The following is a 22,362-nucleotide window of genomic DNA, read 5'->3' as shown; positions in this document are numbered from 1 at the left end:
TTGGTCGTGACGTCGACGAAGGCAGCAGTCAGCACGTCAGAGATAAAACTCTTTATTTGGTCGAACTTGTGGCCGGGAAACTGAAAGTCAAACTCCAGCAATACACTGATAGCGGCGAACACAGCGTCGACCCTCGATCAACTGCTCATGGCTGGGACGCGCCGTCTTTTATACATCACGCATCGAACTTTCCAGTCTTATCACTGGTGGTCGCGCAAGCTCCGGAATAATCTAGACTGTTCGCGTCCTGCGGGCAATCTTAACAAAATGATCTACTACAATCGCGAAGCTTCCCGAACGCTGCGGCACGGTCAGCGCCGAGCGTTGCTAACCGTCCTTGCTGGTCAAACCCGAATACATCAAAATAAAACATGAGGCTGGCATCGCATTTGGTTCAGACGCCGGGAATCGAACCCGGGCCTCCTGGGTGAAAGCCAGGTATCCTAGCCACTAGATCACGCCATATCACTGCCTGCCACCCTCAGACCAATGGCCTCACCGAGCGGCTAAATAAGACCATCGCCGACATGCCGGCCATGTACGTCGACGTCGAGCACAAGACGTGGGATGCCATCCTTCCGTACGTGACCTTCGCATACAACACCGCTGTGCAAGAAACGACGCAGATGACGCCTTACACGTTGGTCTACGGAAGGAGCCCAGCAACGACTCTCGACGCAATGCTGCCAATATTTTTACCTCTGTTTATTATCTCCTTATTATGTAATATATATTATAAAGTACTAAAAAAGGAACTGAAAACCGTGTATTAAGAAAACACTACCTCTTTTTTTATGCAGTATATTCAGCCGGTTTGTATTTCCCCTTTTGCAAAATATTGCAATAGTGGGACTAAACTTCAAAAAAGTTTTCCTTGACTAAAACAAACACTACTTCGATTAACCTTCCTGTGGACAAAGTTTTAGATGCGAAGCATTTCTTAGCGAACTTCTGCGAGTTTGAGCGTATCTATCTATCTATCTATCTATCTATCTATCTATCTATCTATCTATCTATCTATCTATCTATCTATCTATCTATCTATCTATCTATCTATCTATCTATCTATCTATCTAGCCGCCTACGACTTTGTGCTCTCGTGGCCGTTTCGTTAATTGGATGTATACCAAAATTGGTATGGAATAACATGACCGTATTACGAACATAAATGACATGTCATAACATGAAAATCATGACATGTCATGAACAGCATGATTTACATTCCACGGCCTTGGGGCTCTTGCGGCCATTCCGTTAATTTCATATATACCGAAACTGGTATGACGTAACAAGAGTTCATGGCGAACATAATGACAGGTCCTAACGTGCAAATCATGACACGCATGTCATGTGCGGCATGATTTACATGACATGGTCTCGGGGCGCTCGCGGCCGTTCAAATGAATGGATATGTACGAAAACTGGTATGACGAGACATTTCGACATGACGAACATAACTGCCACGTGGTAACATGAAAATCATGACACGCGTGTCATGCACGTCATGATTTACATGCAACGCTCATGACGCACTCGCGGCCGTTTCGCTAGGTTGATATACACCAAAATTGGTATTGCGCGATGTGACTGTATGAAGAACATGAATAACAGGTGGTAACATGAAAACCATGACATGCATGTCATGCTTTACGTGCCACGCTCATGGTGCATTCGCGTCCGTTTCGCTGTCTTGATATACACCAAAATTGGTATTGCGCGACGCGACTGTATGGCGAACGTAAGTTAGAGGTGGTAAGATGAAAATCATGACGCGCGTGTCATGCACGACATAATTTCATGCCACGCTCATGACGCACTCGCGGCCGTTTCGCTAGGTTGATATACACCAAAATTGGTATTGCGCGATGTGACTGTATGAAAACATGAATAACGGGTGGTAACATGAAAACCATGACATGCATGTCATGTATGTCATGATTTACATGCCGCGCTCATGGTGCATTCGCGGCCGTTTCGCTGGCTTGATATACACCAAAATTGGTATTGCGCGACGCGACTGTATGACGAACGCAAATTAGAGGTGGTAACATGAAAATCATGACACGCGTGTCATGCACGACATAATTTACATGCCACGCTCATGACGCACTCGCGGCCGCTTCGCTAGGTGATATACACCAAAATTGGTACTGCGCAACGTGACTGTATGACAAACATATATGACAGGTGGTAACTTGAAAATTGTGATATGCATATCATTTACGGCATGATTTGCATGCCACGGTCATTGTCCGATCGCGGCCGTTTCGCTAGCTTGATATACACTAAAATTGGCATTGCGTGACGCGAATGTATGACAAACATAAATGACAGGTGGTAACATGAAAATCATGACGCGCGTGTCATGCACGACATAATTTACATGCCACGCTCATGACGCACTCGCGGCCATTTCGCTCGTTTGATATACACCAAAATTGGTATTGTGCGATGTGACTGTATGACGAACATAAATGACAGGTCCTAACATGCGAATTATGTTATGTATGTCATGTACGCTATGATTTACATGGCACTGTTATGGTGCGCTTCCGGCCGTTTAGATAAGTGGATATATACCAAAATTGGTATGGCATGACAGGAGTGCGTGATGAACACAAATGGCCGGTCATGCAGTTTATATACCAGAATATACGTTTCATTGGCATGGTATATACCACATTGTGCATGCACGCGTGGATGGCAAACATGCGATATATGGTGAACTAGATGTCATGGCATGAACAATTTCATTTGGCTCAAAAATAAACAAAGCGATGTATGCAGCTCTTTGCTGGCTGTTTCGCATTACATCGATTCCCACAGTGCGTGGGATCTGCCGGATTTTTATGGTTCTCAATCGCATACGCTTATCTGCTTATTTTTTCTTGGACCACCTTAGAGTGCTACAGACGTCTCAGCATAGGCCAATGTGGCGTTTTTTCCAAGTTCAGGATTTTATTTTACAGCCGGCGGGCCGCACGCAGGCAAAACAAAAGCTTTACGAGATAGTACGTGTTATGGAGAGTTTTATAAAAATAATTGATGTATTTGGTCTACAATCGTCTTTTGTAAAAATATTACCGAAAATGCTGCAATTCACTCAATTTTACCTACGCACTAAGAGTGAAAAATATAAAGACATTATAGACAACTGTCCTATAATAAAAGCGTGATACTCTAAAAACAGAAAAAAGCAAGTTTCGAATGAATGCATGAAACGTTCCATTTATAGCGAATTTTTCTTTCGTACCTGGTTTTCCACTACTTCGAGAAGTTCAAATGACGCTCACGTGACCGAAAAATTCTTGCTGCTCAAAATATTTTGGGAAAATACTGTAAAACTAATATGTATATGTGCGTAACTTTGCCAGATTTTTTCAGAGAATTTGATTTTTGTCGAGCACCCCGGCTGGGACAGTTGGCGTGGAATTACCCAGGATGCAGTGTTAACGTGTAGACAGAATAACGAAGTACTAGAAAAATAGAAATAGAAGAGGTGCTGCTCATATCTAGCTCCACATCGTAGCTTGTCGCGTTGAGCTTCTTCTGCGCGGTGCACTTGCAACGCAGTTTGCACTGTCCTTTATATTTCGTGATGTCGCGCACGTGACCTGCTTCGTGCAAGCGGCGACCCTTCTTAAGAGCAGACACACGAAAACGCGTTTGCCAGCTGGACAAGCCTTGAAATCCGTAGCGCAAAATAAGTGGCAGCGCCATGGATGCACTTGAGCTGTCAGAACTCGCCTTCCCGCCAGGAGCCACCCCGACAACAATGAGGAATAACGACTTGGGCGCTTACAATGCAAAGATATTTATTTTACAACTTGTCGCCAATCGTGACTGTCTCATTTGCCGTCCCGAAAAGATGGAGGCATCGTGCCCACTCTGGTCCGCCTACTAACGGAAACGAACGCCTGAAATCACAGTACCACACAAGGAAGCTGACTGGTTTGATGTTCCGACGGCGCTCCTCGATAAAGACATGAAAAGGGCAAGTGTCATGACTCGGCGACCATTAAACGCGCCCACGAGCGCAAACTACTACGCGGGATTCTCCCAGACGCCCCATTATCTAACACGTGTCGTGCATTGTTCAAAAGAACACGGTTGTGGCCGCTTCTCTTTGCCTTGGGCGCCTCACGCAACAGCGTACAGCTTTCGATTGTCAAAAAGTAGCACCACCGCTTATCTTCAAGTACGCTGCCGAACGTTACAGAGCCTTCTCCGAGTGCTGTGCCTGCCGCTGCTTGGAGCGCTGTTCAGAAGGGGCGCTGCTGGCGCCTTACGACAGCCGCCCGGTACCTATACTACCGCATACTGCAGCCAGAGCCCCTAAAGTGCTCCGCACTTAAAATGTTTATTTTGCATGAACACACCTATTTATACTGAACGCCTGGCAAAGAACACAGGATCACACTTTCGCACAGATTCTTCTCAAGTCACTATCGTCGTGACATTTTTGTCAAAGAAGGTCAGCTCTTCACACAAAGCTATTGATGGGCAGCTAATGAACAGTTAACTGTTACAAGAGAAATGATGGAGGCAGCAACCGTATCATGTGCGGGCCAGAATAGCGTTAGATGCCTATCAGTAGCTTTGTGTTGAGCTTCCTTCATAGATATACCTGTGCGATAGCGACTTGAGAGAGTATGCGCGCCGTTTGACCTTGTTCGTTTTTTTTTTTTCAGGTCTTCACTAGAAGTAGCTGTGCAAACGCAAAACAAACATTCTGCTAAAAGTCAGCGTGTCTACTATGTGCCTTCCTTTGTCCTCGTCGGTATGTACGCAGTTCCCTTTATTATGTTGTGCCAACAAGCCCAAGTGGAAACTCTATTATGGAGAGGTTAAAAGAAATAGGTGTCACATTTTATCGGAATAATGTCCCAGGTTTTGTGCAGCAGTTGGGTGACAACAAATACTGTGGCATCAAGTTGAGGTAAAAAGCTTTCGCGCCTTTTCGGTAACACCCCTTTTTCATTTACTTTCGCAGGAAATTGCCAAGGACCCTGCTTTTCTGAGTATACCACGATTTGTCCTCTTCATTATGACTTGAACACAATCCACGTTCAGCGCACATTGAAGAAACCATCTATCGATTAATAAAATCTATGGCTGCCCCTCAAAAATTTCCCGATTTTGCAGACTGTGGCCATGAACAGCTCAACGTCATTCGGATAATTTCAACCATGGCGATGACTCTAGCGGGCAGAGGGGGAGTTAAGTCATAGATTTATGAGCGCAGATTTCTGATGCGTGCACAAAGTTCTAGATCCGAACTTGCTCAAAGGTAATGCGCACGATAGCGCAGCATAGCCTCAGCTGCTTTTGCACCACAAAAACCAAATTAACTAACTACGTAATGCGCAATGCCCCGAGCAGCAGCTGCATCACATTAGGCTGCTGCGTTCACCACAATTAGCCTCATTCAGTGCATGCGCCGCGCAGTAAATGCACGTAAAGTACGCACGGGCACTACTGCCCGGTAGGCTGTACACGGAAGGAAAGACACGCTCAGAACGTGCCTACGAAGATGAGACCACGAAGCGCCAAGTGGTTACGGATGCCAGATCTGTTGATCGGCTCGCATCTCGCATAGATGTGCAGCCATATCAGCGGTCGTTACAGCGGCTGCAACTAAGCTATTGCGATATCCTTTGTGGTAAATCAAAAAGCGCAAGACGCTCGCGTATCATGGGCTCCAGGATCGGCCGCTTCTCTCACAGTCTCGTGGCCTGTTGCCTCATGTTCTCCCCAAGCGGCCTCAGCAGCCATATAGAAGGGAGTGCGTGAAATGATGGCCGCCCTTCGCGTGTATGTTCCACCCCTGCTCTAGTAGTAGTCGCGGTTTGAGAAAAGATGCTTCTTCTGGCACCCGACAGGGCGCACAGCGCCATTTTGTTGGGGGAGAGAAAGGGGAGGCCACTTTCTCGAGATACACGAGTTCCCACAAAACCGACCGCCATGCCGGGATGCCTCTCTACAGATCTGAAAAACCGGTAGGGATCCGGCAGCACTGTGATTGAACCAGACCCTCGCGCCTTGAAGGCGGACGATCTTAGAACTTGACCATCACCTCGGTTTGGCGTCTACACTGACTCACTATGCAACGTAGGCCGCGCGTCCGATTCTCGCATCCGCAACGCCTTTCTCTCTCAGCGTGGCCCGCCCTTGTTGTGTTTTGTGTGTCCACGAGATTGTACTCAAGGTATTGTGTAAATTGAGAAATAAAACTATGCGGCACTAATGTCTCGCTGTTGACCAAAATTTCCGTGTCGTGTTGCTTCATTTCTGTCATGCGCGGGTGTAGAAAGATGTACGTGCAAGAAGAAGGTCATCATTCGTTCAAGTCATTCCGCGTGCTCATTCCTAACTTACATAACATTATGTAACTAAAATTAAGTACATAAGAGCTATATTTATGAGTGTGCATCCGTCAACATGGCCATCTGTCAACAAGGAGCACTTGGGCCGCACAGGTGGAATTCGCTGATGGCAAGGGCACCAATATGGGCTTCTTGTTTCATCGTAAACTGCCTGCTGCATAGCGCGGAAACTAACTAGCGCTTGTGTCTGTCAGTTACTTCATCTTTTGTCCTTGTTTGTTTCCGTTCTATGCCGTAAGCTCTATGCTCACTGATGCTCACTGCTGGGTCGTCGATGCTCACTGATGGGTTGTGGAGCTCCGCACTCCTCAAATAGGTGCCGCCCTCGTCCAATGCCTATTAAAGCCACTTTAATGCCTATATCCAGAATTTCGGAGGCAATAAATTTAGAAGGACAAGCAAATAAGCAATGCAGAAAGTATGATACTGACACGGACATGTAGTGGGTATCTGGCTGTTGCGCGGCTAGTTTCGCCATTATTTGTGCGTGGCAAAAAGATCGCTGGTGAGAGAGAAAGAAGGAATACAGGAAAGGCAAGAAGGTTAACCAGTTTGCTACCCTACACATGGGGAGGTGAATAAGGGGGTAAGAGAGAAGGAAAGAGAAAATAATCACTGGTTCCTAGCACTCGGAATTATATATTGTCACGGTAAATAAAGGAAAACAAGTAGAAGCACGGCGAACAGCGGAACAGCTCCGATCGAGCAGCACGTTCGGAGCTGTTCCGCTGTTCGCCGTGCTTCTACTTGTTTTCCTTTATTTACCGTGACAATATCAGTAACACACTTGCTGAACCTAGCTAAGCCAGCAACAACTGCTAGACTTCTTCCCTGGTCACCGTTCGCTCGCAACTATGCATCCGTCCGCCACGGTGTTCAGTGGTTACGGCGCTAGGCTGCTGACCCGAAAGTCGCGGGTTGGATCCCGGCCGTGGTGGTGACATTTCATGGAGGCAAAACGCTAAAGCCCCGTGTATTGTGCGATGTCAATGCACTTTAAGAACACCAGATGGTCGAAATTTTCGGACCCCTCTACAGCCTCATAGACATACCGTGGATTTGGCACGTAAAATGCAGATATTATTTATTTATTTATTTATTTATTTATTTATTTATTTATTTATTTATTTATTTATTTATTTATTTATTTATTTATTTATTTATTTATACTGTCAACCCTCATAGAGGGTCATAACAGAGAGGACACTACATTTACGTACATAAAAAATGTACAAGGTACATAATGTTGCGCTAAATTTGGCTCTTCAGAATGACAACAGATATTCTGAAATAACAATACAGAATTCAAAATTACAGTTCAAAATAACCATTCAAAAACAATTCAATATTCACTGACACTTTTCAAGATATGTACAATGCACATGAAGTCGGTTACATCCCTTGGCACTGAAAAAATAAACTGAACTGTCGTAGATTCCCCTCGACAGCATTTTTGAAGTCCGTGACATCACAGTCATAATGTAGTTCAGCGCAAAAAAACAGGCAACAGACGAGCGAGAGGACAAGGACACAGCGCATTCTTCCAACTAAAGTTTATTGGATTGGGACGCATGTGTATATATACACAGGGAAAGCAAGAAAAGAAAAAACCAGGAAGTAAAAACCAAAAGGTGAAATCAAGAAAAGTGCCGATAAGTCACACACGTGTGCCAACACCGCCCCCCTTCCCATGTCTCGCCAAAAAAAAAGCTCTTTGTCAGAAAGATGCAAGGAAGGCATCCTTACGCATGCGTCCCCTGACCGTTTGATTTCCTCAGCCTCGATGATTTCCCTCACTCTTTGGTCCCGGCTGCGTGCAAGGACCGCAGTGTTTTCAAAGAGGGGCCTACACTCGCAATCCCGCACGTGGATGCCGAGGTGCCCCGATACTGTCGTTTGGACGCTGTAATAGTGCTCACGGAGTCTCTCATTCAGACAACGTCCCGTCTGACCCACGTACTTTTTACCACACGTCAGAGGGATGGCGTACACAAGGCCTTGAACGCATGGAACGAACTTTCGCTTATGGTCTGTGGTGCAGCCACAGACCATAAGCTCCTTTCTCCTTCATCCGAGAGGTCGAACTGCACAAGCCCGAAAGCTTTTCAGGGGCCGAAGAAACCACGCGAACCCCAGCGCTTTCCCCGATTTTCTTAAGCCTGTGCGAGACATCATGCACATAGGGCACCACAGCTGTCTTCTTCTTGTCTTGCGCCCTCCATCTCACTCTGCGCTCCTCCTTCCTCCTGGGGTCCCTGACATCCCTAAGCAAGCCTTCAGTCACAGACGACACCACGTCTGGCGTGTAACCCGCGACCCTAAGGCGGGACACCTGCTCTAAAAAGGCGTCATCCACCTTGTGGTGACACGACTTGCACAGGGCCTTGCAAGGCCGAGTGCGCTATTGCCCTTTTCACTAGCTTCGAGTGCCCCGACGAGAAGGGCAGCAATGGCCTCTGAGCACGAGGCTCATACCGCCAACAGGGGTGATGTCTCGAAAAAAACAGTCTCAAGTCTACAAACTTGATGGTGTCACCTTCAGGGAGCTCATACGTGGCCTCAAGAGGTTGGAGCTCGTCCTGGAAGGCCTTCAAGATAGACATGGCATTCTGTTCGCAACCTGCCAAATCTGCCGAGTGAGAAACCAAAAAATCATCCACATACGGAAAACTTTCACAACGCTAGCCCCTTGTAACTGGTTTTCTAGTTTCCTCTCAATGCGGGCCAAGAACAGGTCGCTAAGGATCGGAGCAATGCACGACCCTATACAGATGTCCTGACGTTGCAAAAACACATCACCACCCCAGGCAGAAAAGGTTGACCATATCCAGCTTTTGTGGACACATCACAGCCAGCGCCCCTGGCGGCCCCGGCGCGAAGCTAGCGCGTTTTGAATGGAACTGGCGGGTTCTTCCCGAATAATTAAGTGTAGAGGGTGAATGTTGAAAAACACAGACCACAGAGCGCTTCTGGGAACCTAAACGCACGAGAGGACTGCAGCGATCATGTTGCAGTAAGCTTCAATTTTGTTCCAAGAGCAGTTAAAGATTGTACAATGGGAGTCTATGGAAACGGCGAGAAATGTGGCCTGTTTTTCGAGACAAAAACGGTCACTGTCGTAAAACTAAGCATGTTATGTTAATGGTCAGGAAATCACATGTAGTCCTGACACTCAGCTTTCGTTTGAAGCCATTCTCAACTTGCCGCAATTGGTATAACATTGTTCCCTAACGCGTTTTTTGAAGCGCGGTCGTTCAACTGTTTGTAGTAAATTGATAAACCCTTGCTTACCACAGGCGACAAGGTGCCCACCGTAGCCAAGCGAGCTAATCGCTCAAGTTCGACGCGCGGCTTCACCGCGCCGTCAACGGTTCGATTCCGGGCGACGGATCAGCATTTTTAAAGACGATAGTCTTTCTTGGGATACTTAAACGGAGAAATTTTGGTCTGTCTGTCTTTCTGTTTGTCGGCACGTCACTCGATTTAGCCACCCGGCCAAAGTTGAACCACTTGCTTACCGCCCACCCAGCTTGAACTGGTACGGCTGTTCATACTTGTGAACTTTGTCGATCAAAAAGTAAATATTACGTATATCTGAGGCGCAACATCACTAGGTAAGTATTAGGTGGTGTGTTCCTTGAATAGAAAATGCATACATACGTAATTTTAAAGACCCTAGTTTCTTAAGCTGCGCTGAAAATGCGACTGCGCTGAAACTTTGCCTTCCTCCGTGCCCTCTGAACGAGCTCATTGTTGTGTTTCGGTTTCGGTTCTGTATTGCACTGTACGAATGCCATGGGGCGCCGCTCTGGCATTCCTGCTTTACCCAGGCGACGTGTACATAAAAGAGTGTGTGGAGAGTACTCGTTGAGTGCGGGCGTTTCTTCTGCTTCAGCGCTTCGCGCCAAACTGCTTGTTCGGGCTGGCTGGCGTCCCCGCCGTTCGCGTTGGTCACCGCCGCTCTGCGCCTGCTGCTGCGCCGGGACTACCAGCCCGCAACACAGCACTCATGTTTCCCGACGTATTGCGAGATGGCGTCCATATCTCACGCAGCGCCTCTTCTATCGTCTTTAGACGACATTTGCAGCGAAGCACGCAGATACGCGGCCAATTTTTAGATGCGAAGTATCTTAAGGCGGAGCTCAATCTGGTGGTGGTGGTGTGCGGCGTGACCACCCTTAGTGCGCATGCGCGTACCCTCTCCACACACCTCCTCTCCACTCACCCTCTCCCCTTCCACTCTCCACATTCCCTCTCCACTTCCCCCTACCCCTCTCCACTTTCCCTCTCCCCTCCCCCTTCCTATACCCCTCTCCCCTCCCCCTTTCCACTCTTCCTCTGAAACGCGGGCTAGACATGCCGAAATTCTCTCCTGCGCAGCGCCGCGATGAGCTCGAGCGCATGCGCGTCCCCTCCCCTTCTCTCTCCACTTCTACGCTGCCCCCCTCTCGCCCACCTGTCGACCGCGTTCCCCGCTCGCCCTGTGAGAATTAACGGCCAGGCTAGATGGAAGATACGACGCGCGTAGCGTCCCTCTTCGCGTTCCACGACGCGATGTCGGTAGCATGCCCAACGAACGCCACCGGAACGCGATCGTGCATGCTCCGGCTTCGCATCGCCTCATGGTCCCCTTTAGCGGGAGATGGTGTAAATTTTTTTTTCAGCCCGTGACTTAGTTCCACAGCTTCGCACAGGACGTCGCCACCGAAACAAAAAAGAGCTTTCGTTTCGGTTTCAGTTCTTGACTGTAATCTTGAGCTGCCGTTTCTTTTTCTCTTTAATATATGTCTTTTAGTGTATATTTAAACACTCCACGCGTACCACATCGTTCAGATCTACATTTGTAATTCTTACTTTAGTCTTTTATAAACGTCCTAAGGAACAGAACGCCCGATCAAGTTATGGTGAACAAAGCTCTTTCGAACTTTTGTACGCGTATTGTGGTGGAAACTTATTTCTCCCTTCTCATGACGTCGTTACGATCTTCTCAGGTACCTACAATTCAGCAACGTAAAGGAAGCGAAGTAAGCTTAGACAAGCGAGGCATAGTAATTGAAATGACAAAGTGGGACTTCATTGCAGGTGCTTTTTACTTTAGGGCTAACGCAAGTGTCTGTCGTAATCTTAACGAACGAAGGGGAATTTTTCGAGGGGTTCTTTTTTTTTTCTGTTAGACGCTACTAATGAAACCAACAGATAATTAAGCGAATCAAAGAATAGGAAAAATTATTTGTTCTTTTTCAAACAGCAGTACAATGATTTCGCCCTAACTTAAAAATCGTTATCTCGACAAGCATCAGCGGACGGCTCATATACCCTTCTACATGCTGCGCTCTCAACTCGAAGAGACTGCGAAATCCCCTTTCCTACCTGGAGTAGCTGTGTTCTCTTACAACACCATTTTGTAGAGTTACGCGAGGCTGGATCTAGAAGAGTTAGCCGCCAGCTTTACTTCATTTGTTTCTATCGCACTCATTGCATCGTCCTTGCGGTGAAACTGGGATTTTTATTCATCCCTTGTCATATCTATCGCCCTAGGTGAACAGAAAAGAACCAGCATGCCTTCTCCTTTAACATCACAAAGCACTGTGCGCTGCATCGGATAGGTCCGTGTGATATGACGTGTGTGGATGAAAGCTTTCGGGAAGTCCAGGGACTGGTGCTCCCAGTTACAAAACAAAAATCCTGTGATTCAGCAGCTTTACGCACGCACTCGCAGCCCACCTCAACTTACCGCAATAAGATGCCATTTTAACATCTGTAAATGAAAATGTACGCAGCATGTACTGGTTGCGCAAGGCTGGAACCGAAAGCGGAGCTAGCGTTCGACCTAGACTCTTCTAAGGTTTTGCTAGTAATACCAAGCTATTGCTAGAGGTGCAAAGTTTTTGCCAGTATAGTATTATAGGATATGGCTAGGCTTGGATAATCTATTCTTCTCAGGTCTCGGTCGGTTACCCAAACTACGCACTTGTTGCGTGGTTCTGGAGGGGAAATGTCGCGTCACTAGTAGTTACGTGATGGGATTTGAGTCACGTGAGAGAGAAAGTAATCTTTATTAGAGTCCAGTGCAGACGCTGAGGTTGCCCCGCGCCACCCGGTTGTTCCGAAGTTTTTGGCGCCAACACGTCACGTCAATAGTTACGTGACGTTACGGGAATTTAGTGGGCAGACTATTTACGTGATTTTACGTGATTTTTAGTCACGTGGCTAGTTGTTACGTGATTGTAGTCACATAAGTAGATGTGCGATGTTACGTGGTTTTGGTCACGCGACAATTGCAGGCCTGGTGTACAAAAAATTGTAGTCGCAGGAAACAACAACCCAACATCGATATCACATATATTTTACGATCACGAGAAATTCACTTTCGTTGCTCGAAAGAACAAGCGAAGCTGCACTCGTGCACTTTTTATCACGTTTCAAAATTGTTTGGGCTTCTACGATTTTTTCAAGGGATTTTTTTTGTATGCTTCATTTCCTCTATTATTTTTTATTTCCTGGTGAAGACCGCATATATATTGCTGTAAGTTTGTAAATATAGTCAGTTGTAAGTTCAGCGCCGGGTGTGTTTTCCAATGTCGTCCTTGCGCTGTGAAACATCGAATTATGGTCTACAGCTTGCAAACAAAAGCAGCTGTTTTCACTTTTGCATTCCGTTCCTGCTCTTTGGAAGGTGGGGACAGTTGCAAGGAGCGTTGCAAGGAGAGTTTGACGATAGTATCTTTACAATAGCTATCGTATCACGGGCTAGCCGCCGCGCGCTGTGGCTGAATGGGTTGATCATCCGTGCTGGCTGTTTGCGCGCAATCGCTGGGGCCTGGGTTCGAATCCCAATGCGGTTTTTTCTTCATTTTTTTGTCTCTCTCAGAATTGCTTATGTTTGCCGCGGTGGTACAGCGGTTACGGTGCTCGGCTGCTGACCCAAAGGGCACAGGTTTGACGGCGGCTCCAGCATTTTTGAACAAGCCGAAAATGCTAGAGGTTCGTGTACTTGGTTTTAGATGCACGTTACGAACCTGAAGTGGTCGAAATTTCCGCAGCCCTCCTCTACGGCACGCCTCATAAACATATTATGGTTTGGGCACGTAGATTTAGTTGCTTGTTTTTTCGCTGGAGCATTGCACCCAAGATATTTGCTGCAGTTTCGGTTTCGCTTTTTGGAAATTGAGCAAGTAAACTTCTAATGTTTTATTTTTTATTACCACGCAACCCATTACTTAATAACGAAGAAAAGGAACCCAGATTTTAGTTAACCTCAACCATAAGAAGGCAATATAAAACGAAACCAAGGCAAGCATGAGGGCAGCCATTTGTAATATAATGAAGCGTTTTAAAGAAGTACTCTACTATTAGAGACGACGCAGAAACGTAACCAGTAATAGTAGAACCAACGCAAAGCTTATACTGTTGAATCGTCGCCTTTTTTCTACAGGAGCAGGGTTCTCTGCTTCTGAAAGTAGTGCTGCTCTTTTGCATTACATTTACTTCCCCTCCGAAAAAGAGCCATCCTGGCTAATTACCAACAGATGCACAGTGACAGTGAGGCTTTAGCAGGTCCATATGCACAATCTCATGCCTCGACATTGTTTGATTACGATAAGTCTCAAGCGACTTGACGGCATGTATGAAGTAAGAGGCTTGCTAGACCACACGGTACGGGCCGTGGTACTTCGGAAGAAGTTTCGTAGACCGACCGGGGTCACCTAGGAGTCCAGAGGCCAGGCCCGTAGCTAGGGGGTATGCCCCAAGGGCCCGCCTCCCCTCCCAAGAGTTTGACGGAGGCGGTGTTTTACCGACAAGAATAATGAGAATAGGTGTTTCTCTCAAACTGTGAAGGCCTTCAACAAGTGCCCCCTCCCTTTACCCTTCCCTCCCCCCCCCCCCCTCGCTGACTGGCGCAGGCCGGCGGCGGGGACCGGTGTGCACGGAACAGACGGCGAAACGGTAGGCAAGACGACTCGGAAGCGAGCGCGGCCGCGCGCGCCGTTGCCATAGCAACGACGGAGAGATCTTCAACCGGCTGCTTTGCTCCTGGCTTGCGTTTCCTTTTTTGAATTCTCGGCACTCGCCACTTTCCTATGAAGAATGCTGTCTCACTCTCACGCTCATAACGTGCATGCCATTTGTGACCTGGAAGTGCCGGGCGCGCGGCGATAATGAAATCGAGAGGCATGCACGATTTCAGTACTGTTTTTGTGATGCGAAACGACACCCTTTAAACACGTTTTTTAGTGTACGCTGCTTTCCTGAAAAGCATAGTTAATTTCATAGGGAATATTAGCCGATTACACACTGCCTTTGTCGCCGCAACGCCACTTCACGCCTTCGAAAGAGTAATAAGAGGGAGTAACTAAGAGGGAAGTCCAGGCATGGACACATGCATCTTGTCTTTACTGATGACTTTCCCTTAACAGGTACCCATGTTAGCAGCAATGTACAACAGAGTGAATGAAAAGAGCGAGGAAGAAGACTTCAAAACTAACAAGCGGCTTTTCCCTTTACAGTTCTGCTTACCGATTCAATGAGCCAAGTATTCGACGCTCACTATATTGCCCTCCGCACTGTGTTCCCGAGCCAAGCCTAATTACGGTTCATCAAACTAATGAACAGATCAAGCTCGCCTTGCGTGTTCGCCTCATGTTTATGACTAACGTGTCGGTAATGCACCGTATATATATATATATATATATATATATATATATATATATATATATATATATAGGAAGGTATTTGAGACACGACGTACGGAGCACAGTTTATTTCGACGTTTGGGCCGTGGGGGCCTCCGTCTAGGAATATATATATATATATATATATATATATATATATATATGTGTGTGTGTGTGTGTGTGTGTGTGTGTGTGTGTGTGTGTGTGTGTGTGTGTGTGTGTGTGTGTGTGTGTGTGTGTGTGTGTGTGTAGAGAATGCCTTGCGGGTAGCACTCACTAAAAATGAAAAGATGCCTTTACTAACATTTCAGCAGTGACACCCCCTACGTAGGTCAGTCTTGCGAAGCCCATGCCACAGCCCAAACGTTATGGAATGCATTTTTTCCGGTTTTTGATGTGTGCTACCTGGAAGTTCATTCAATGTAGAAAGCGCCGCGCGCATGCGCCGTTGCTCCACATGCGTTCACTAGTAGTCGCGAAGGCAACGCCACCTCTCAGCGTCAACTCCTTTTACTCTTTTATAAGCACAGAATAAATCGAGAATGCCTAATAACGTGCGGATTAATTTTAAACGCATTTTTTTTTCTTTAGTAAATAGCAGCGGACTGCGTCCAGCAATTCTGCACATCTCATTCGTGCACTATGAAGGCTTGCCCGTCAGTTAACGCGACATGCCGTTGTGACTTTCAAAGCGCAATTCAACAATAGAAATCCTAATCATATAGTGAAAAAAAAGCTCGTTTATGTCACTGTAATTCACAGCCAGGGTCTTGTGACACATTTCGATCGGTTGTCAGTGCCTTTAAGAAGGCACATCGCCAATAAATATATATAGTGATAGACTAAGTATTTACTCTAAAAAGGCGTGACCTCACTCATGCTCACCTCATGTTCCACGATCCCAAATATTTATCCATAAGTATATATTGAGAAGGTTATTGTGTATACATATTTGAACTTTCTCACTATCAAGGAGGTAATTTCCGCGTCACTACAAAATCTGCCCTAAATGGTGGCTCTGCGCTGTATAGCACACGTGTGTTTAAAAACCTAATCTAAGAAAAAAAATAACATGTTATCAGATTGACAGCAATTCAGTTCTTTGACCTATTTCCACTCAGACAAATCTGAGAGGGAATACCATGTCTAGAGTGTGTTTTCTAAAACGCGTGCATCTGTGATAGCACTGTGCTATCGATGCGCATTAACCAGACTTGATACCTGTGTGCAGATATCCCTATTATTAAAGTCGAGGCTACAGGCCAGTTATCGTGTCTTCTGAAATATTATTAATTTTTCTTTCTCGCTTTTGCGCGTATTTCTATTGCAACTTTTATGTTGCAGTAAAATTTATTATTGATTTATATATTTCTTACTATCTATTTTACTATGATTTCCTTATCTACAATAGAGACAAAACTACCCGATACAGTGGAAGGGACTTTCAAGGTGGGCCTACACGTTTGAGCCAAAAAAGAATCCCAACCACGAATATCTTCGCAGCTTTCACATTCCTATCAAGCCAGAAGATTCCAGGATTCCATACGCGGCTGATATTTTGCATCATGAAGTACAAAAAAGCTCCGGTTTTGAAGACCCTCGAGCGGAGCTGTAATCATTCTATTCGACATGGGTCATTTTCCGTTGGGCTTTCAGAGGAAGAAGACTACTGCTTGAAAAGCAGTAGATATTATGGGAAAAAGCAGATTTCGCTAGGCTTTATCTGGCTGAAGACTGGTATTTTTCAGTCATTGCTACGAGCGAAAAACTACTAATCAAAATTCCTGTGCGCATAAACACCATCGTTCTCTTAAGGGAACCTCCTGGAAGGAAAGGCTTAAGATTTCCTTTGGAACGCCTGCACATCTTCGTGGCAGCAGAAGGAGCTCCACTCACAACTGAAGAAATTATCATATGCTGAGTGAACGAAAGAAAGGGGAATTAAAGGTTTCGCTTTTCTCTGGTGTGTTTGTGACCCGTTGTTGAGCAAGTCAAATGCATTTTGTATTCTACATCAGGAGTGATACAGAATAAAGAAGTGATTTCGAGAGATTGTAGGAATAGTTACTATATTATGTTGCATTAACAATCGTTGTTGTCAGCGCAAAAACGCCAAACTTTGCTCTTCTGAATTTCTTTGTTCTGATCAAAGTGGACGATTGGGCCAGTAGGTGATTCATGACCTACTTTGTGCTTGCCGTAGTGCAAAGTTGAAAGAGACTGCGCCTACAGAACATGAAAGGAGAGCTTCAGGAGAACTTCCAGCCCATTAGAGTAACCTGTTGGTGTACCTGCGCCAACAGGATTCAAGACAATACTGTGGCGAAAAAAAAAAAGAAAGAAAGAGAAGAAATGCAATAGGTTAGATAGGTGCCTTTTTTGCGCGGGATAGACGGCAGATCTAGAGGTTATTGCACAACGCGTCGGTCGTATGAGTTCTACTATACGTTCATTCCTAACAACAAAAGAAAAACTAACCAAGTGCCCATTTTCCGGTGTACAAGATCATCTTTCAAGGACGGTATCATTTTTGCACACCCGCTTCGACGGCGCCAAGCTTGCGGTGGCAGCCACATTTCGATAAGAACTAAATGAAAACAAATAAACACTATCTATAACTTCGTTTTTTTACTGTCATTCCTAACGTTCTCAAACTTACCCGGTGTTAATTTGAGGTAACGCAACGAGCAAACTAGAAACACCTAAGTGGTACACCAAAGGAATTTCGGTTATTATGCAACCCCAATATCCTGTTCGTACCCAAACATAATGGTTCCCGCTAGCTCAAAAAGAAACTCGGAAAGCAGCATGCTGCTCCAAAAGCTCACCGCAAGAAAAGCTCAGCGCAAGAAACTAAACAAACAAATAAAAAAAACATGGCTGATTCCTCCGTCATAGGAATCGGTATAACACGAAAGTGAAACGTGTCTTCACAGAAGTAGTGCATATGATATATGAGAGCTTGTACAATGTCTATTCGTGTTTGGCAGCTATAGCACCATTTGACGTGGATGCACCCATGTTGACAGCATGTCTCTATCGCGACGACTAACGCCCATGATCATGATAAAACCGTTGAGGTAGCTGACGGTGTGAACATATATTTGGACACAGCGAATCGTTAATCGCGCGTAAGGATGATATCAACAAGCTCATAATCAACACTGGTACCCGGTATGCGCTTCTTCAAAGCGTCGTCAATTAAGGAGAGAAACGGCACGGTGTGCGCTGTCTAGTAATGGGTAGCCGACGCCTGTGCTCATGCATACATAACACACACTGCACTTCAGCAACGCGGGAGGTAGAGGTTCGTAGCCTGAGCCGCAAACGCGTGCGTCCCGCTGGCCTCTGTCTCGCAGGCGCTGCTCTCGCTCCACCAAGGCACGACATTCGCCCGTCGAAATCGCGTCCTTTCTGCAACGCATATTGCAGCAGTTTTGTTAGTCGGTGCTCTCGCATTTGAAGTAGTCGGCGGCAGAGAAATCCCGTTCGTGCACGTGGAAGCTGCACTACTCCGATGAGCCGACGCACGCTAACACGAATCCAAAGGCAAAGAACGTAACTGCGTCAAGGGTGCCTCGGCGACGCCAGCGCGGCCAGTCTACCTCTCTGGTATCGAGACGCTTTAACCATGACCTCCGATATCACGTGCAATCTCGGAGTAAGCGCTAGTAAGTGTCGATCGTGAAGCATTACTTCTTTCCACCTCTCACAGACGGCGGCACCGCCCCGCTCCGCCCGCCGCGAAAGAGAATGTGTGAAAGATATAAGGCGCGTTCGCGCCGTGCCTAGCATCTCCCGAGTTGGCTTAGTCGGTAGAGCGTGGGGCGCTTGCCGTCGCGGCCGCAACGTCGTTGGTTCGATTCCCAGCGGGGTATCTTTTTCTTGGTTTTTTTCTTTCTCACCCGTTGGCGTCCATTTTATCAACGTCATATCCGTGACGGATGTACTTGGTGGACCCCGGCATAAAACACTTTCGTGTTAAAAACGCGATTCTCTTGATGCATCGCGGGTGCGTCTATAACGGCCAGACATTTGGCACGGTACGTCTAGAAAAACTGCCAATTCATTGCCAGTCGTCGCCGTCGAGATAACGCCGGCACACAGCGCTCTCTTTTCTGCGCACTGAGGTGAAGCGACCGTCTCGGGGTGTGTATACCCTTTCTTTTGGTTCTCTTTTATTTAGTGCCGCGTCACTCGGGACTTTTGAATTATTTAAGGTCGATACGCCACGTGGTGTCGTTCACGCGAACTGGACCGCTGGTGTCCAGAAAAGCTGCATATGTTAAGGTACAATGTAAGGAAATCCAAAAAACCCGCCAAGGAAATACCAGACTTTCCAGAAAATGATACAGCACCATATCCATCTATGGCGTCTTCGACACAATGTAACAGATCTTTGTGAGGAATCGAATAAAACAAATCCTTCACGTCAATGGAAAAAGCTGCAAGGGACATACTGGGAAGAGGTTTCAAAAAATCACTGACATCATCGGCGTTTTAGGGGCGAAGCTCCTTAAAGCGGCACCCGTTCGTCCCTCGTAGTCGTAGTGCGTAACCAGTCGTAACGCTAGTACCAGATCTTGACCTCCAAGGTGGTGCCGGTGAGAGATCTTTCCTGTGCGTTGTTGAACAATAAAAAATTCGCAGCGTGCGCGTTAACTAAAAGCCGACTTCTTCTGTCTCTCATTCCCATTAGCAGCCATTGTTTACCTCCAAGGTAGTGCCTGGTGAGATTTCTCCTGTGCGTGATTAAACAATAAAAATTTTGTTCAAAACGCCGTTGATTGATGAAATAAACCAACGAAAGACGCCAGATGTTTTCTAAAAGCAAAACTAAAGAACGTCAGATGTTTCTAAAGCAAAACGAAAAGACGCCAGCTGCTTAACGGAAGACGCCAGATGTTTTCTAAAGCAATGGTTTTTTAAACAATGAAAATGCACAGCGTACATGTAAAATTAAAGTGAGCTGCAAGTCGTCATAACTCTCATCGAACCTTTAGTATAAACGCGCCCGATCTCACGTCGGTGATGATGTACTGGGCAGAATTCACGGAAGATTCACGGTTTACCGATGAACCTCCGTGGATATGCTGCGATTTTTTTTAATCAAGAAAGGATAAGAAATGTTCAGCAATCGCACGCTCTCTAACAAAAACGACGCCACAAGCTTCTGCCATGAACCTCATTCTGAAATAATGATTCTCAATGGGCACCCTTCCTTGTGGGTGCAAGTCGTCATAACTCTCATCGAACCTTTAGTATAAACGCGCCCGATCTCACGTCGGTGATGATGTACTGGGCAGAATTCACGGAAGATTCACGGTTTACCGATGAACCTCCGTGGATATGCTGCGATTTTTTTTAATCAAGAAAGGATAAGAAATGTTCAGCGATCGCACGCTCTTTAACAAAAACGACGCCACAAGCTTCTGCCATGAACCTCATTCTGAAATAATGATTCTCAATGGGCACCCTTCCTTGTGGGTCTTTGCCGAAAAGAACAAGTCTAAGGAGCATTTTAGCGGCGAAGCTCCTTATAGCATCACCTGGTCGGTCGTCACTCCATCCGGCGTTCCCCCGCCGTCGCATCTCCCGTATCATTCAATAGATGGCGCTGTCCCATGGAGATGCATGCAAACTGCAGTTGGGTGACGGTATACTAGATGGCGCTGTCCCATAAAGAAGTGTGCAATATGGCGGTTGGGTGAATGCATGCTAGATGGCGTTATTGGACGCGAGATCGAGCGGAGTCGCCGCCTGGCGGCTACTGGCTGAATCGCGCCTAGTGTGGATTGCTCCATGCGTCATCTGCTAGCCGCGTTGTGTTTGCATGTGCGCGTACGTCATGCAGGGCCCCAAAAGGCGGTTTGTTCCTTTGCGTTGGTGCAACTTTAACCGCTCGTACGTATGCCTAACACGATGTAAAGAAGCATTTGGCCTTGATCGGCTGCATATGTACTGTAATAAGATCAGCGAGTGCACTTGTCGAGAGTGCTGTGTGCGGTCGTCGTACCGTCCGTTCACGGGAGTCATATCAGTCTAGGTGCCGCTCTGTGGTTCAAGCGCATTGCAAAGTGCACTCGACGTTGTCCTAAAGATGAGAAGTATTAAATCTCATGTGAATATAGCCTTTTAGCGGCTCGGTGGTAAAAAAAAAAGCTCTCATGCACTTGAGCGTTGTGGTTAGGTGTATAACTTCGGGACTGTCGTTTATAGGTTACGCGACGAGCTTTAGTTGTGTACGGTCCTGGTCCCACTGCAGAGAAATATTTCTGTCAAGTCACGTCTGACACTTCGGTACTTAAATTGTCCCCTAAACAGAACGGAAAATGGTATGACACGGAAATCGCAAAACTGAGTTGCCTTGCGCAATTATAACTTCTGGCGAAATGTATACAGAGACACCCGTGTACTTGCGAGGTAGCTTATGCCTGTCAAATTTGCGCTTTGGCAAGTTCAGTGTCGGAAGTGCGTCAGGCCTCAATCTCTTCCGCGAAAACCCTTAAACACGGAGTGAATGATGATGAGTGGGCGAAGCTGCGGAGGTTCATCGGTAAACCGTGAATCTTCCGTGAATTCTGCCCAGTACATCATCACCGACGTGAGATCGGGCGCGTTTATACTAAAGGTTCGATGAGTTATGACGACTTGCAGCGCACTTTAATTTTACATGTACGCTGTGAATTTTCATTGTTTAGAAAACCATTGCTTAGAAAACATCTGGCGTCTTTCGTTAAGCAGCTGGCGTCTTTTCGTTTTGCTTTAGAAACATCTGGCGTTCTTTCGTTTTGCTTTTACAAAACATCTGGCGTCTTTTGTTGGTTTATTTCATCAATCAACGGCGTTTTGAACAAAATTTTTATTGTTTAATCACGCACAGGAGAAATCTCACCATGCACTACCTTGGAGGTAAAGAATGGCTTCTAATGGGAATGAGAGACAGAAGAAGTCGGCTTTTAGCTAACGCCGCGAATTTTTTATTGTTCAACAACGCACAGGAAAAATCACCCACCGGCACCACCTTGCAGGTCAAAGCGTAAGACTGGTTACATACTACGCTACGAGGGACGAACGGGTGCCGCTATAAGGAGCTTCGCCCCTAAAAAAGACAGCGAGCGAGAATAATATATTCATCAAGATCAGCAGTGGCGATAAACTCGCTCGCGCATTTTCATCGCTTACGTGGCGAGTGAGGGCTCATAAAACGATACCCTTTACTATGCACCAGATCATGCATACACACTTGCCGCGTTTCGGTGCACGTTCTCGAGGCCGTGTAAACACAATGGAACATGCGCGAA

General features: G+C 46.4%; 1 non-coding gene across 1 annotated transcript; it reads right to left on the bottom strand.

The window, feature by feature from the left end:
* Nucleotides 1-393: 393 nt before the first annotated feature.
* Nucleotides 394-465, bottom strand: Trnae-uuc (transfer RNA glutamic acid (anticodon UUC)). The gene has a single exon. It is a non-coding gene; the product is annotated as a tRNA-Glu (tRNA).
* Between the last annotated feature and the right edge of the window lie 21,897 nt (nt 466-22,362).

This window comes from Rhipicephalus sanguineus, chromosome 2 (assembly GCF_013339695.2).
Source record: "Rhipicephalus sanguineus isolate Rsan-2018 chromosome 2, BIME_Rsan_1.4, whole genome shotgun sequence".
Classification (NCBI taxonomy): Eukaryota; Metazoa; Arthropoda; class Arachnida; order Ixodida; family Ixodidae; genus Rhipicephalus; species Rhipicephalus sanguineus.
Note: the sequence above shows the minus strand (reverse complement) of the source record. Positions and strands in the feature narration are given on the sequence as shown.